This window comes from Equus caballus, chromosome 23 (assembly GCF_041296265.1).
Source record: "Equus caballus isolate H_3958 breed thoroughbred chromosome 23, TB-T2T, whole genome shotgun sequence".
Classification (NCBI taxonomy): Eukaryota; Metazoa; Chordata; class Mammalia; order Perissodactyla; family Equidae; genus Equus; species Equus caballus.
This window is the reverse complement of record NC_091706.1, coordinates 21,039,028-21,051,512: the sequence shown is the minus strand read 5'-3', so window position 1 is coordinate 21,051,512 and position 12,485 is coordinate 21,039,028. Positions and strand designations below refer to the sequence as shown.

At 47.8% G+C, this 12,485-nt stretch overlaps 1 protein-coding gene across 15 annotated transcripts in view; it reads right to left on the bottom strand.

The window, feature by feature from the left end:
* LOC102147868 (FERM domain-containing protein 3) overlaps positions 1-12,485 on the bottom strand; it is a 277,621-nt gene that overhangs the window by 145,529 nt on the left and 119,607 nt on the right. For 5 of the 15 annotated variants that reach the window (XR_289336.4, XR_011431353.1, XR_011431351.1 and 2 more), the window contains exon 1: positions 1,637-2,120. The exons of 4 other annotated variants lie outside the window; for them this stretch is intronic. The gene's annotated coding sequence lies outside the window, so the exon portion shown is untranslated. Of the gene's footprint in view, positions 1-1,636; positions 2,129-2,225; positions 2,592-12,485 lie in introns of those variants that run through there. 6 more of the 15 variants (XR_011431347.1, XR_011431349.1, XR_011431348.1 and 3 more) reach the window with 5 other exon arrangements.

The window sequence follows — 12,485 nt, the reverse complement described above, 5'->3', positions numbered from 1 at the left end:
CCTGTGAAAAAAGACAGAGCAAGTGGCTTTTGGCATCTCCTCCTGGGAATGGCTATCAGGCTGCTGAGACCTGCCATTATGTCGGTTGTTGGAGAGTTTTCTTTGCTAAAATACAGCACAATATATAATTTGGAAAAAGAATGCTTAAAGAATATTTAAAGGCTATTGTTTTTCAAAAAGAACCCATAAACCACCTCTTGCGCAGGTTATGGAGGGAGGATGTGTTCATCACTGTGCAACAGTCCATACGCTCCTTTAACTTGGCGATTCCAAGGAATGGAGGAAAAAGGCAAGGAAGGAAGGAAGGAAGGAAGGAAGGAAGGAAGGACAGATGGACTTCCCAGGGTACGTACTGGTGACTCCAAAAGGTTCTTTAAAAAAAAAAAAAATCCCTTTGTTCTCACTCTAAACAAATGGAAAGTTTCTTGGGACCTTACACCCAGAAGTGCAATTTCAATTCCTGGGTACAGAACACTCTAGGAAGGTACAAGGTCCAAAATTATCAAAATAAAAACCTTTTAATTCATTTTAATTGGTTAAATGATAATTTCCACTTAAGGGCAGCAAAAGATGTGCCACAAAATGAAACATTGGATTTCTTTTCAGAATGTCAAAATCAACATTTTGGAACACTGCATTTTACCTCTTTGGCATCAGTTGGGCAGAACAAACTCTAACTTTCCACACTGTTATTGGGCTGGCACAATTTATTGTTTCCCAGAACACCAGACAACAAATACATGTCCTTTGGGGATGGCTTATCTATTCTAGGACTTAGTCCGGAAAGGGGAAAAAGTCAGGGGCGCTCCCACCAAGTGAGTCTGGACAGGGCAGACAGAGGGCTGAGAGAGCAGAGGAGAAGCCCACAGCCCACTGCCTGCTCTTGCCCCTCATTATCGCATGTTCAGGATGGGTTAAAGGACTTGTACATGCACTTTAGGACTTAAAGCAAAGAGCACAATCACTCTCTCTGGATCACAGGACAGAACACGCCAAACGTTTGTGCGCCACCCTGTGGCAGCAGGAAAACTGCCCACGCTGCTAATCCTTTCATTAAGGATTAAGCAGTGCTCAGCTCAGAATGAAATCAAGATCCTCCAGAACATTCAGTGGGCAAGGAGCTCTGCATTTAGAAGACAGCTCAATCCTGGAGCTTCAAGCCTTGGAGAAGGTGAGAAGAGGAATTCCCAGAGATAAGTAAGTAAATAGATTCAAGAGTCAGAAGCTAACATGCTGAGCCCTGACATGACTCTTCCGGATTGTGCGCACCGAGTGGGTCATGGCAGCGGGCACACACCAGCCTACATATACACGCACCTAAAGTGCACACATGCGCGCACACGCCCACACAAACACACACGCCCTAGCAGCTCACACCAGATCTCCTGCAAGCACAAAGGCACTTACTACCCGAGGATGGGACTGTCAGAAAAACTGCCTTCACCCAAACAACTCTCCCTTCTCCAGCTTGGCGACAGCCAACGTCCACCAACAATCCAAGGGGCGTTTTTTCCCCGGGACCCAGGTCCCGCAGGGTCCCTCCCTGCCCGCCTCACAGCCCTTTTCCTTTGTCTGAAACAGATTTCACAGGATTCCTTCTGAGGTAGCTCCAGTTCCGCGCAGCGCGTGCCCGTACCTCAAGGCTGAAGCTCTGGGCAGCCTGGCCTCTCTCACTCCCAGGAAACGTAGCCGCCGCCCCACGCGAAGAAAGGGCACGGGAAGGGAGGCGGCAGGGAGCGGGAGCGGGAGCGGGTCCCTGGGGCTGAGGGCACCTTCAGAGCCCAGGTGCGGGAGAGAGAAATGAGGCAACCCAGGCTGGTGCATGCCTCCTCCACGTGGTAGAAGAGATGAAGGATAGTGGTGACATGCAGGTGCCCCTGTGGGCTCTCAGAGCTCCCATTTCCTGGCGCGGTGGGGGACAGCAGTGTTAGGGTCTCCCAGGAGACAGCTGCCCCGCGCCCCAAGCCTGGGCGCAGCGAGACGTGCTCATAGCATGCACTCCGGGAAAGAGCCAAGACTGGTACATGCGACTGGTGCCTGCCTGGGACACTATTCCCCATTGTTTGGTTGGCGCCCAACCTCAGAGGGCGGAGGAAGTGAAATCTGGCTTTCCAGTAGGCACCAGGGTGGGGTCCTCGCCCCTGCCAGCACACGCCCACCCGCGGAGCCCCACCCCCAGCCCCGCCCTGTGAGTCCCAGCCTCCTTTGTCCCGCGCTGCCCACACCTGGATGCGTCAGGAAATATCCGAGTAGTTCACTGCCTTTCACCTCCTGGGTGAGCGATTTGATGCTGGAGCACGAAAGTGGATCATTTTCATGGTCCTCCTGCCTCTCGGCACACAGTTGCAGGAGGCGAACATACACCGCGGCCCAGAGGAGCGAGCCGGTGGCTCGGGGCCGGGGCGGCGCTTGTCCGCGCGGACACACACCCTGGTGGACGCACCGTCCCGGACACCCGGAGCGGCTCAGCCACAGGACAACAGTGGAGATGGGCGCCTGTGGCCACACCTGCTGGACAGCCTGGGCGCGGCAGGCGGGTCCCTCCCTCGCTCTCCCTCCTCCCTCGCCTCCGCCTCGCCCGCTCCTTCCCCCTCCTCCGCCCGTCACGCGCGCTCATGCGCCTCCCTCTGGCTGGGTTCCCTTGCCCAGGAGGCCCTGAGCCCGAGACCCCCGGCGGGCCCGCGACGCCTTCACTCCCACGCGTGCAGAGCAGCGGGAGGAGAAGACGGAGGGACGGCTGGCGCTGGTGGCCTGGGTGCCCCGGCAGTGGGCTGCTCCGGCGTCGCTGCATCAGGCTGGGCCTGGCCGCCTCCTGCTCCCGCCGGGATTGCTCTAGGTCCTGGTCGCGCTTGTCCCTGCCTGGGCTCCCCTACTCGTCCAACAGCGCCCTGCTAGACTAGGCCCCAGGGACCTGGCCGCGGGCGGGGGTGGAGGGTGATCCTGGCCTACACTCCGGGGATTATTCCACCGCAGGAGAGGATTGTGGGACCAGGGGCGAACCCTGGAGAGGGACAGGAGGCCTTGGCAGGGCTACACCAGGAATGTGGCTAATAGCAACAACAATCTTTGTACTCATGGGGATTTTTTTAAGCCTGTATTTTATTTTATATTAACCGGGAGTCAGTCTCCTGCTCTAAGAATTTCAGAGCCTCCCTTACGCAAGTTCTCGTTTATGTCTTCCGACATCTCTCTGTGATCTTTGGTAGCGGTACCTTAGACCCAGCAAGAGGGTCCCTCTCCTGCCCCTCCCTCTTTAGGAACCTTCCTCCTGCTCCCCTTGTGGAGGGATCCGGATGGGCCCCGTCCGGATTTAGACCAATCTCTGGGTACTGGGGACTCTGGAATTCCCTGCCCGCCTCCACGGTGTTGGGGGTAGCGGATCTCCTGCCCCTCTGTCTGCCCCAGGGCGGCTCAGTCCCCCGTGTGATGTGTTCATAGGCCCAAGGAGGGGCCAAGACTCGACTCTGGAGGCAGGTGGTCAGAGATTGGACGTGGGGACCAGGACTTCCTGGAGTAGAAAGAAAAGGAGGGCCTCTCACCCCGCTGCCCTTCCTGAGCCGAACAGGTCATTATCACGGAGTATTTGTTAGAGGAGGGACTTGTCGCCCTGTTCTCACCTCTTGCTGCAGCTGCCCAGGGCCCCCTCTCCAGAGATACACCCTGTCCTGGGGCTGGGGGCGGGGTGGCCCAGCCATTTCACCCAACCTTGGCAAACTCCGAGGGGCCACATATGCCCTGGGACACCCGGTGGGGTCGGCTGAGGCTTGGTGGGGCCTGCACTGCAGTGGGACATCTCCCTCTGCCTGCTCCTGCTTTCTCTCCCTGCTGATTACTAATAAATACCCTACAGGCCAAACTCAGTCTCAGGATCTGCTTCTGGAGACTCCAAACTGTGACAATTTACCAAGATGGGAGGATAGAGTATATTTTATTTGACACTTGATGTGTTGATTGTTGCATTTAAATCTTTAGATAATAGTGTGTGAGCCCCCATGTGTAGCCTTGCCCTGGGCTTTTGAGGGTTAGGGCCAGGCCTGACAGGAAGGTCAGCATGGAGGCTCTGGGAAGATGTGGATTTGATTCTTGGCCCAGCTATTGGCCAACCCTAGGGGTCCTGGGAAAGTCTCTTCATTTCTTTTCTCAGCTTCCAAGGCGAGCACATCTGAGTATGTTCTGGCCATCTCACAGGTGGCTGAGAAGCTGGATGAGGCAAGGCCAGTGGAGGGCAGGTTACAGTCTGTGGTCTGTAAAGCCCCATGTGCATAGATGAGCTGGCAGTGATAGGACTGTCCCACTCCAGTGTGAAACTGCAGCGGGAGTCGACTCATCTCTCCCACCCCAAGGAGCAGATCTGAGATTGCCTAGAGATCAAAGAAAAGTCACCACCGACACAGTCCAAGCTTTTCTTTAAGGTTATATACTTGTCCATCCTAATTATAGTGACCTTTGGCGCCACAAGAGTCATGTTCAATACCCGAAAATTGTTATCTCACATTTCAAGGAAGCAGAATGAGGATGGTGGAAAAACGAACAGAACGAAGATCACCCAAAGTGGGACTGCAAGGCACAGAAGTTTGAGGAAATGAGAAGAAACCAGGACTGGCCACCTGGCCTGGTTTGTCGTGAAGGCTGGGCTTCAGCTGCTGTAAAGATCTGGTCTCTGGAAGCCCTGGGCACACATGGAAAAACAACGAATTACTCCTCATGGTCACCTGGAGTGACGTACCCACTGAAGACAAGGCTTTGGGAAACCAAGTGGCCACAGTCCAAAAAATAACATGAAGAGCAAGAGGAATTCAAGACTGAACTCAAGTGATGAGGTTAAAGCTGGACCACTCAAAGGAATGCAGTGACATGCTCGGAGTCCTGAATGCTCAGCTCAAGAGTTAAAAATCTGTATTTTCTTAGAACAGAGCTAAAAAACAATTATTAATTGAACCGCAAGGCTAAAACCCAAACTCAAAATTTTGCCTACAAGATGCCAAATTAGAAAGTCAATTGACTTACCAGCCTCCCCATATTTCATGTGTGAGAGATAGTTATCACTAGGAAAAAGCGGGAATCTGGGAATGGAAATGGGACCATAAAGGAGGATTTGGATAAGCCTAGTAACTGAAGCCCCCAGGCCCCTCTTGGCAGCAGAAGCAAAGCCTTTTCCCTTCCGTATGAGGCTGTCCCTGCCTTGTTTGAGGCCCTATCTGACCTCCCCTGACACAATTACCTTGGAAATCTCCTGCCCCACCCACCAGCCCATCTCCTCTGACTCCTGTCACTCTTAATACTTGGATCAGATGCAGGCACACCCTGGGAGGCCAGTTACAAAGTCAATCCCAGGAACAGGAAGAATTGCAAGGTTTTGAGAATTTAAGTGGAAAAGTATACATATGAATAAACATAGATTTGTCAATTTGAGTGCAGTGTCCAGTGACTCTGGTTTCAATGTATCATCTAGATAAATTGACTGACTTCTGGACTCAGCTAGATGAGAATGAGACAGAGGAAATCCCCTGGTATTTGTATAGAAAAAAATCCAAAGAATCAAGAAGAAGGGGATATTGAAGTGCATTTTCACATGTAGCCAGCTCACTTCTCTTGTAACCATGTCTCTTGAAGGGGCCTCCACCAAGGCTTTTGGAGAATCATTGGTGAAGTAACCACTGCCATCTTTAGAAATGACCACAGTGGCTGCTCTCATTGGCCAGGGATGCTGTGAAAGACAGTGCAGTTGAAAGGAGCTCCCTGATTTAAGTGGAGTGATGGGAGCCTGGATTAGCAGAGGACAAGTTGTAGTACTTAGCCTTCAGTGCTGAGGAGGGTGTGAGGACAGACATGAACAGAGGAGCTCAAGTAGACTTCAGAGTGATGTGACCCACAGAGAATTTGCTGATCACCAACATCCAACTGAGGTCCCATTTGATCTGTAGGACAGACAAAGTGTCTAGGTCTGGTAAACAAAAGGCTGAGTAAAACTCCCCTCCAAAAATTCCCAAATCTGAACCTGTTCCTACAGATGACCAGAGGCATTTGAGTAAAGGAAAGATGGGCCTACCTGAGGAGTGAGAATTGAGAATGTTGGTCACAGCCGGAAGAGCCGGAAGAGCCGGCAAGAGCCAGTTTTTAATAAATAAGTGGCAGTGGAAGAAGCTGTAGTGTGTCAGGCTCAGTGGTAGCAGCTGCTGCTCCTCAACAGAAAATTCCTAACCCACGGGTCACCACGCTTGAGCCACAGATGGAAAACAAGTGTCTGGGCCACAAAAGATTGAGGGCTGTAAATATTGTGCATTGCTAAAAACATAAATAAACATTTTTATAGCCATTAAAAGTTGATAATTGGAAAAAGAAATACTTAGATATAAATCTAAAAGAATAATACAAGATTTGTAGGAGGAATGCTACAAAAGTCTGATGTAAGAAATCGAAAAAGAACAAAGTAAAGGCCGAGATATTCCGTGTTTGTGGATGAGACGACTCATTGTTGTTAAGACCAGTTAATCTCAACTTGATTTATGGATTCAATGCAGTTCAAATCAAAATCCCAGCAAGATATTTTGTGGGTACTGACAAATTTTTTCAAAAGTTTCTATGGCAAGGCAAAACACAACACAATACTAAAGAAAAACAAAGTTGGAGGACTGACTTTAGGACTTGATATACAGCTACATTGATCAAGACAGTGCCTACTAGGAAAAGAAGAAAGAAATAATCAATGGAACAGAAGAGAGCCCAGAAATAAACCTACATAAATGTAGTAAACTGATCTTTGACAAAGGAGCAAAGTCAACCCAGTGGAGAATGGATAGGTTTTCTTTTTTTCCCTATTATCCTTTTTATGTTCTGGAATAACTGGACATCCACATGCAAAAAAATTAATCTAGATACAGACCTAAACTATTCATAAAAATGAACTCAAAATGGATCATAGACTTAAATGTAAAATGCAAAACTATAGCACTTCAAGAAGATAATATAAGAGAAAATCAGGGTAACTTTGAGTTTGGTGATGACTCTTTAGATAGAACACCAAAAGCACGATAAGTCAGACTTCATTAAAATTGAAAACTTCTGCTCTGCAAAAGACACTGTTAAGGGAGTGACAAGACAAACCACAGTCTGGAAGAAAATATTTGCAAAACATATATCAGACAAAGGACTTGTATCCAAAATATACAAACAACTCTTAAAACTCAAAGTAACAAAGTGAATATTTCAATTTAAAAGTAGGCAAAAGATCTGAACAGATAACTGTAGATAATACTGCACACCTTTTAGAGAGCTAAAATCCAAAATACTGATGACACCCAATGCTGGTGAGGAGGTGGAGCAACAAGAACTCCCAGTCAGTGCTGGTGGGAGTGTCAAATGGTACAACCGCTTTGGAAGACAGTTTGGTGTTTTCTTACAAAGCTAAACATATGGTTCCCATGAAGTCCAGCAATTGTGCTCCTGGGCATTAACCCAAATGAGTTGAAAACTGTGTCCACACAAAACCCTACAAACAAATGTTTATAGCAGCTTCACTCATAATTGCCAAAAAGAAGCATCCAAGATGCCCTTCAATAGGTGAGTGGATGAAGAGACAGTGGCGCATCCATATAATGGAATACTATTCAGCAGTAAAAGCAAGTGAGCTATCAAGCCATGAAAAGACATGGAGGCACCTTAAATGGATATTGTTGAGCTAAAGAAGCCAGTCTGAAAAAGCTATAATGCTGTGTGATTCCAACTATATGACCTTCTGGAAAAGGCAAAGATGATAATACTAGGGAAAATTGGGGCCCAAAGCCTGGAGGTAAGATATATGGGACCTCTCTGTGTTTTCTGCACAGTTTTTCTGTAAACCTAAAAATGCTGTAAAAGAATTAACTGTGTTAAAAGTTTGATCACTCGGGGCCAGCCCGGTGGTGCAGTGGTTAAGTGCACACGTTCCGCTTCTCTGCAGCCCAGGGTTCGCCGGTTTTGGATCCCGGGTGCAGACATGGCACCACTTGGCACCCCATGCTGTGGTAGGAGTCCCATGTATAAAGTAGAGGAAGATGGGTGCAGATGTTAGCTCAGGGCCAGGCTTCCTCAGCAAAAAGTGGAGGACTGGCAGTAGTTAGCTCAGGGCTAATCTTCCTCAGGAAAAAAAAAAATTGATCGCTCTTCACCATGTGAGGACACAGCCTCAAAGGCAGCCATCTGCAAGCCAGGAAGGGAGCTCTCACCCGGAACCACATTGCCTGGCACCTGATCTTGGACTTACCAGCCTCTAGAAGTGTGAGAAGATAAATTTCTCTTGCTAAAGCAAAAAAAAATTCATTAAAAATATTTTCTTTTGCGGAAGATTAGCCCTGAGCTAACTACGCCAGTCCTCCTCTTTTTTGCTGAGGAAGCCTGGATTGGAAAGTCGCCTTTTCAAGTATAAAATTTGATCTGAAAGAAGTTATATATCAAATTGTCAAAAGTCATCAAATTGTACACTTCTAATGGGTGCATTTTTGTACATAAATTATACCTCAATAAGATAGGTTCACAGACGCAAACAAGTTTTTAATAAAAAATTGAAAATATTTTATTTAGAAGTTTACTGCTTATTCAATATTTAATATCTTCCCTAATATTTTGTATTTTACCTATGTTATTATAAGTATATACTGAATTTTTTCTCCAAGGCTCATAGCGATGGCCCCAAATTCCTTCCAACTCAACCCAGTGTGCTATGTAAATTCTACAACTGCCAACAAATGAAAAACTTACACATCACAGAGATTTCTAACTATCCATAAAAATATATTCTCCCCTTCATTCACAGGGTGTGGGCTGAAATGTTGCTCTCGATTATTCATGCACCCCCTGCATTAGAATTACACACCCACGCCTTTGCTATATGAGTTCACAGTATCTCTCAATAGAGTAGGCAGAGTATTTTCCCAGTCCCGTTGATGTTGGGTTTACTCACGTGACTTGCTTTGATCATTGGAATGTGGGTGAGAGTGACTATGTGACACTTCTGGACTGAGTCTCCAGAGGCATCAAGCATTTCTGCTCACTCCTGTGCACTTCTCTCATGAGAAGAACGTGCCCCAGAGAGACACTGCCTTTGCCACCTGAGCCCCAGAACAAACCTATGTGGAGCAAGTCTGAACCCAACCCACAGCCTGGCACGTGCTCAGCCAACCTGTAGACTAATGACAGCCTTCCAGCCCAGCCTAGCTTAGAGCAGCTGAACAGCAGCCAACGTGCAAATTTGTAAGGGTGAGAGTAAATGCTTGTTGTTTAAAAGCCACCAGGTTTAGGAAGATTTGTTACAGAGCATCATTGCAATGATACTTGATGAACATGCATCCTGATAGTACTGTTGCTGGACACATGGTTACCTCACTAGACTCTATGTCCCCTGCCGCTGGATGTTGACATGTGAGGAATTTATTCCCAATGAAATAAAAGCAGAAGTGTTAGATGCCAGTTTCAGATTTGGGCAAGACTATGAATGTCTTTCCTCTTCTGTCTTCCCACTGGCTGGGACCCAGATATCCAAGCCACTCAACCTTGATATTCTACATGATGACAGTGCCCTAAGGGATAATGGAACAAGGATTTGGAAGGATTCTGGGCACCTGAATGACCTATAATGTTCCCCTCAGAACTGCTGGATGAAAGAGAAGTAAGTTCTCTATTCTTTCAGGCAGCATATTTTGAGTGTTTTTGTTGGTCATTTATTTTTACCCTTACTAGTGGAGTTGGGAAACGCTGCCTCCTCTGAGAAGTTCTGTGGTGTTATTCCTGGAAACGTAGCCCCAAGTCTGCTTCTCTGTCCCACTTCCCCCTCCCCAGTGATTTGATGAGCCTCCCAATATCCTGTGAATATCACTTCTTTTCTGGCTAATCAGTAGCATCAGCTCCCAAAGCTTGTGTGTGACATAGTGGCAAACAGAGGACATAAAGGGAGACAAAAGCCCTGTGAGCCTTTCCTGTCGAGTTCATCTGGAAAAGATTATGACACCCACCCTGGCCAAGCTCCTGCTGAATGTCTTTACACAAGACATTCCAGACCCCACAGCACCTCCCTTCCTCACTCTCTCGCTCAAGGATATTGAATCCTTCAGCTCTTGGTTCATTCAACAAACTTTATGAAGTAGCTACTACACATCAGACACTGGGGAACAAAGACAAATAAAAGTGTTTATGCTTCAGTAACAAATGACCCTAAAATCTCAATGACTTCAAACAATAATTTACTTTTTCCTTGTTCTGCATGACCATCCTATGTCAGCTCCTCTCTGGGACCCAGACAAACAGAACAACCTTGAGTATTTGCTGGTCATCATGGCAAAGGGCAAAAGGGAATACTATGGTTTACCACATGCTGGATTTTAAGGCTTCTGAATGAAAATGCTACACCTCATTTAATTGGGCAAAGCAAGTCCATGGCCAAGGCTGACTTTAATAGGGAGAAGTATAATAACAACAGCATGGAAGTACAGAGCTCAGCACAGAGAAGAGCAGTGTATCTTTGCAAACAAGAACACAGTCTACCACAAAGAAGGGCCCAGCCTGCCCTCTTCTCCTCTGTGCTTCCACTGTTCTCTTATGTACTTCTCTATCTGCACCTACTCTGCGGTCTCACAATAACTGTGTACGTGTCCATCCCTTCCCCACTACTGCGAGCTTCACGAGGCAGGGATCATGTCTTATGCATCATCCCAGCCTAGCGCATTGCCTGGTTCCTGGTGACTCTTATTTATTTGGAGAATAAAGGAGTAAATGAGTGGATGGAATCAAGTAGCCCTGGTCTAGAGAAGGTGGGAGATCTGCAAGTGAACACTCACAGAACAATCTGGCTCAATATTTAGGAAGTACTAATGGAATGACAATGGCTGCTTGCATTCAACAGGCTTCTTCACCCGGAAGGTACAAAACTACCTCTAAATAGAGATGAGCGAGGGCATGGGATTAACATTCATGACAAGTAGGCTCTTAGTTGTGTCATCCTTTACTGCTTGACTTTGTTGTCAGTCCTTGAAGGAAGGCCAGGGAGAGGGAAGATTAAATAACCATAACTATGGCAGAGGCAGAGACACAAAATAATCCTGATGACAAAGCCAGTCACTGCAATGGGCTGGCTGATGGAGGCTGCCCACAAGCAGCTGGGAGGCTCTCACTCAGGCATCAGCAAGCTGTGCTCAGGGGACATGATTCGAAACCTTAACAAAAACTGCATTCCTGGGCAGACCACCACAGGGCACTCGAAAGCTGTGCTCACAGTGACTTCAACCAAAAATAAATACAGGAACAGAAGACTCTGCTGCCAGCCCACCTGGAACTTGGTTCTTTTCTACGCCTTAGCTGCCTTCTCCACCACACTTGGCTCCAAATGGCCTTTAGGCATTTCTAAATATTGAAACCAATCCCTCAGGGCAAGAAATTTCTGTCATTGAGCCACAGCTCTGTGAAAGAGGGGTTATATCTTTTCGGGGTAAGGGTAAGATAAAGTAAAATTTACAGCAATAATAGAATTACAGAATGGCAGAAACTTAGACCAATTGCTTAGACCCCCTCATTTTGGAGCTCTGGGCTGGAAGTTCCTTGAAGACAGAGTTCCCATCTCCGTTTGTTATGTCCAGTGCCCAGCACAGGTTTTCACCTATAAATAGTGCTCAATAAATGTTTATTGAATTAGAGAAGAGGTTGGGAGTTGCTAAATGAAGAAAAAATTGAATGAGAGGGTAAATGAATGAACGCATACAGACAGTGTGTAAACTGAGACCCAGAGAATGTGGTTCTGTGCCCAAGATCACACGGTGAGTTGCAGGCAGAGCTGTGATTAAAGGCAGGCCCCCTAGCATTCAGCCAGGGCCTTTTATGGCATCACGAGGCTGTGTTAACCCTGTCTCAGTGCAGGGACTCCCAAGTTCTTTTCTCTCAACTCCCACCCATACTCTTTCCTGCATATGTTTTTGGAATTTCCCTTCACCCCACCCTCACCCACTGGGTGTCTAGCATCCCATGCAACTTCTCTGAGTTCACAACTGTCCTGAAGGAGTGCAGGGTAGGGGGGCTGTTCTCACAACATGACAATCCTGCTGCACAGCCTCTGAGTAAAGTTCTGGTGACTGGGGAAGTAAAGGCTCCATGGAACCTGACAGAAAGCCAGGTTAGCTGGTTAGCCCCCTGTTCAGCTGATGAACGATGTTTATTGAAGTGTGAGTGCTGACCTGGTTCCCAGCTGGCTCCTGGGTGCTCAAAGGAAGCGCCCAAGGCCCCTCCTGGTGGCCCCGGAGGGAAACCTCCTCCCTCTGGCTCCACTGACCTCTGTTCTCTTGGCACCCCACCCCAGCTAGTCTATGAGCAGGAAGCTTTCCTTGGCTTCCCAACACTTGAGCTGTGCCTGAGTCCTCTCCAGTCACAGAGGGCACGGGCTTTTGAAATGCAAAGCCCAGGAAGAAGCCTTCTTTTCTCTTTTTTCTGCTAATGAGGGAAAAAGTAACAAATGATGGGGCTCGGGG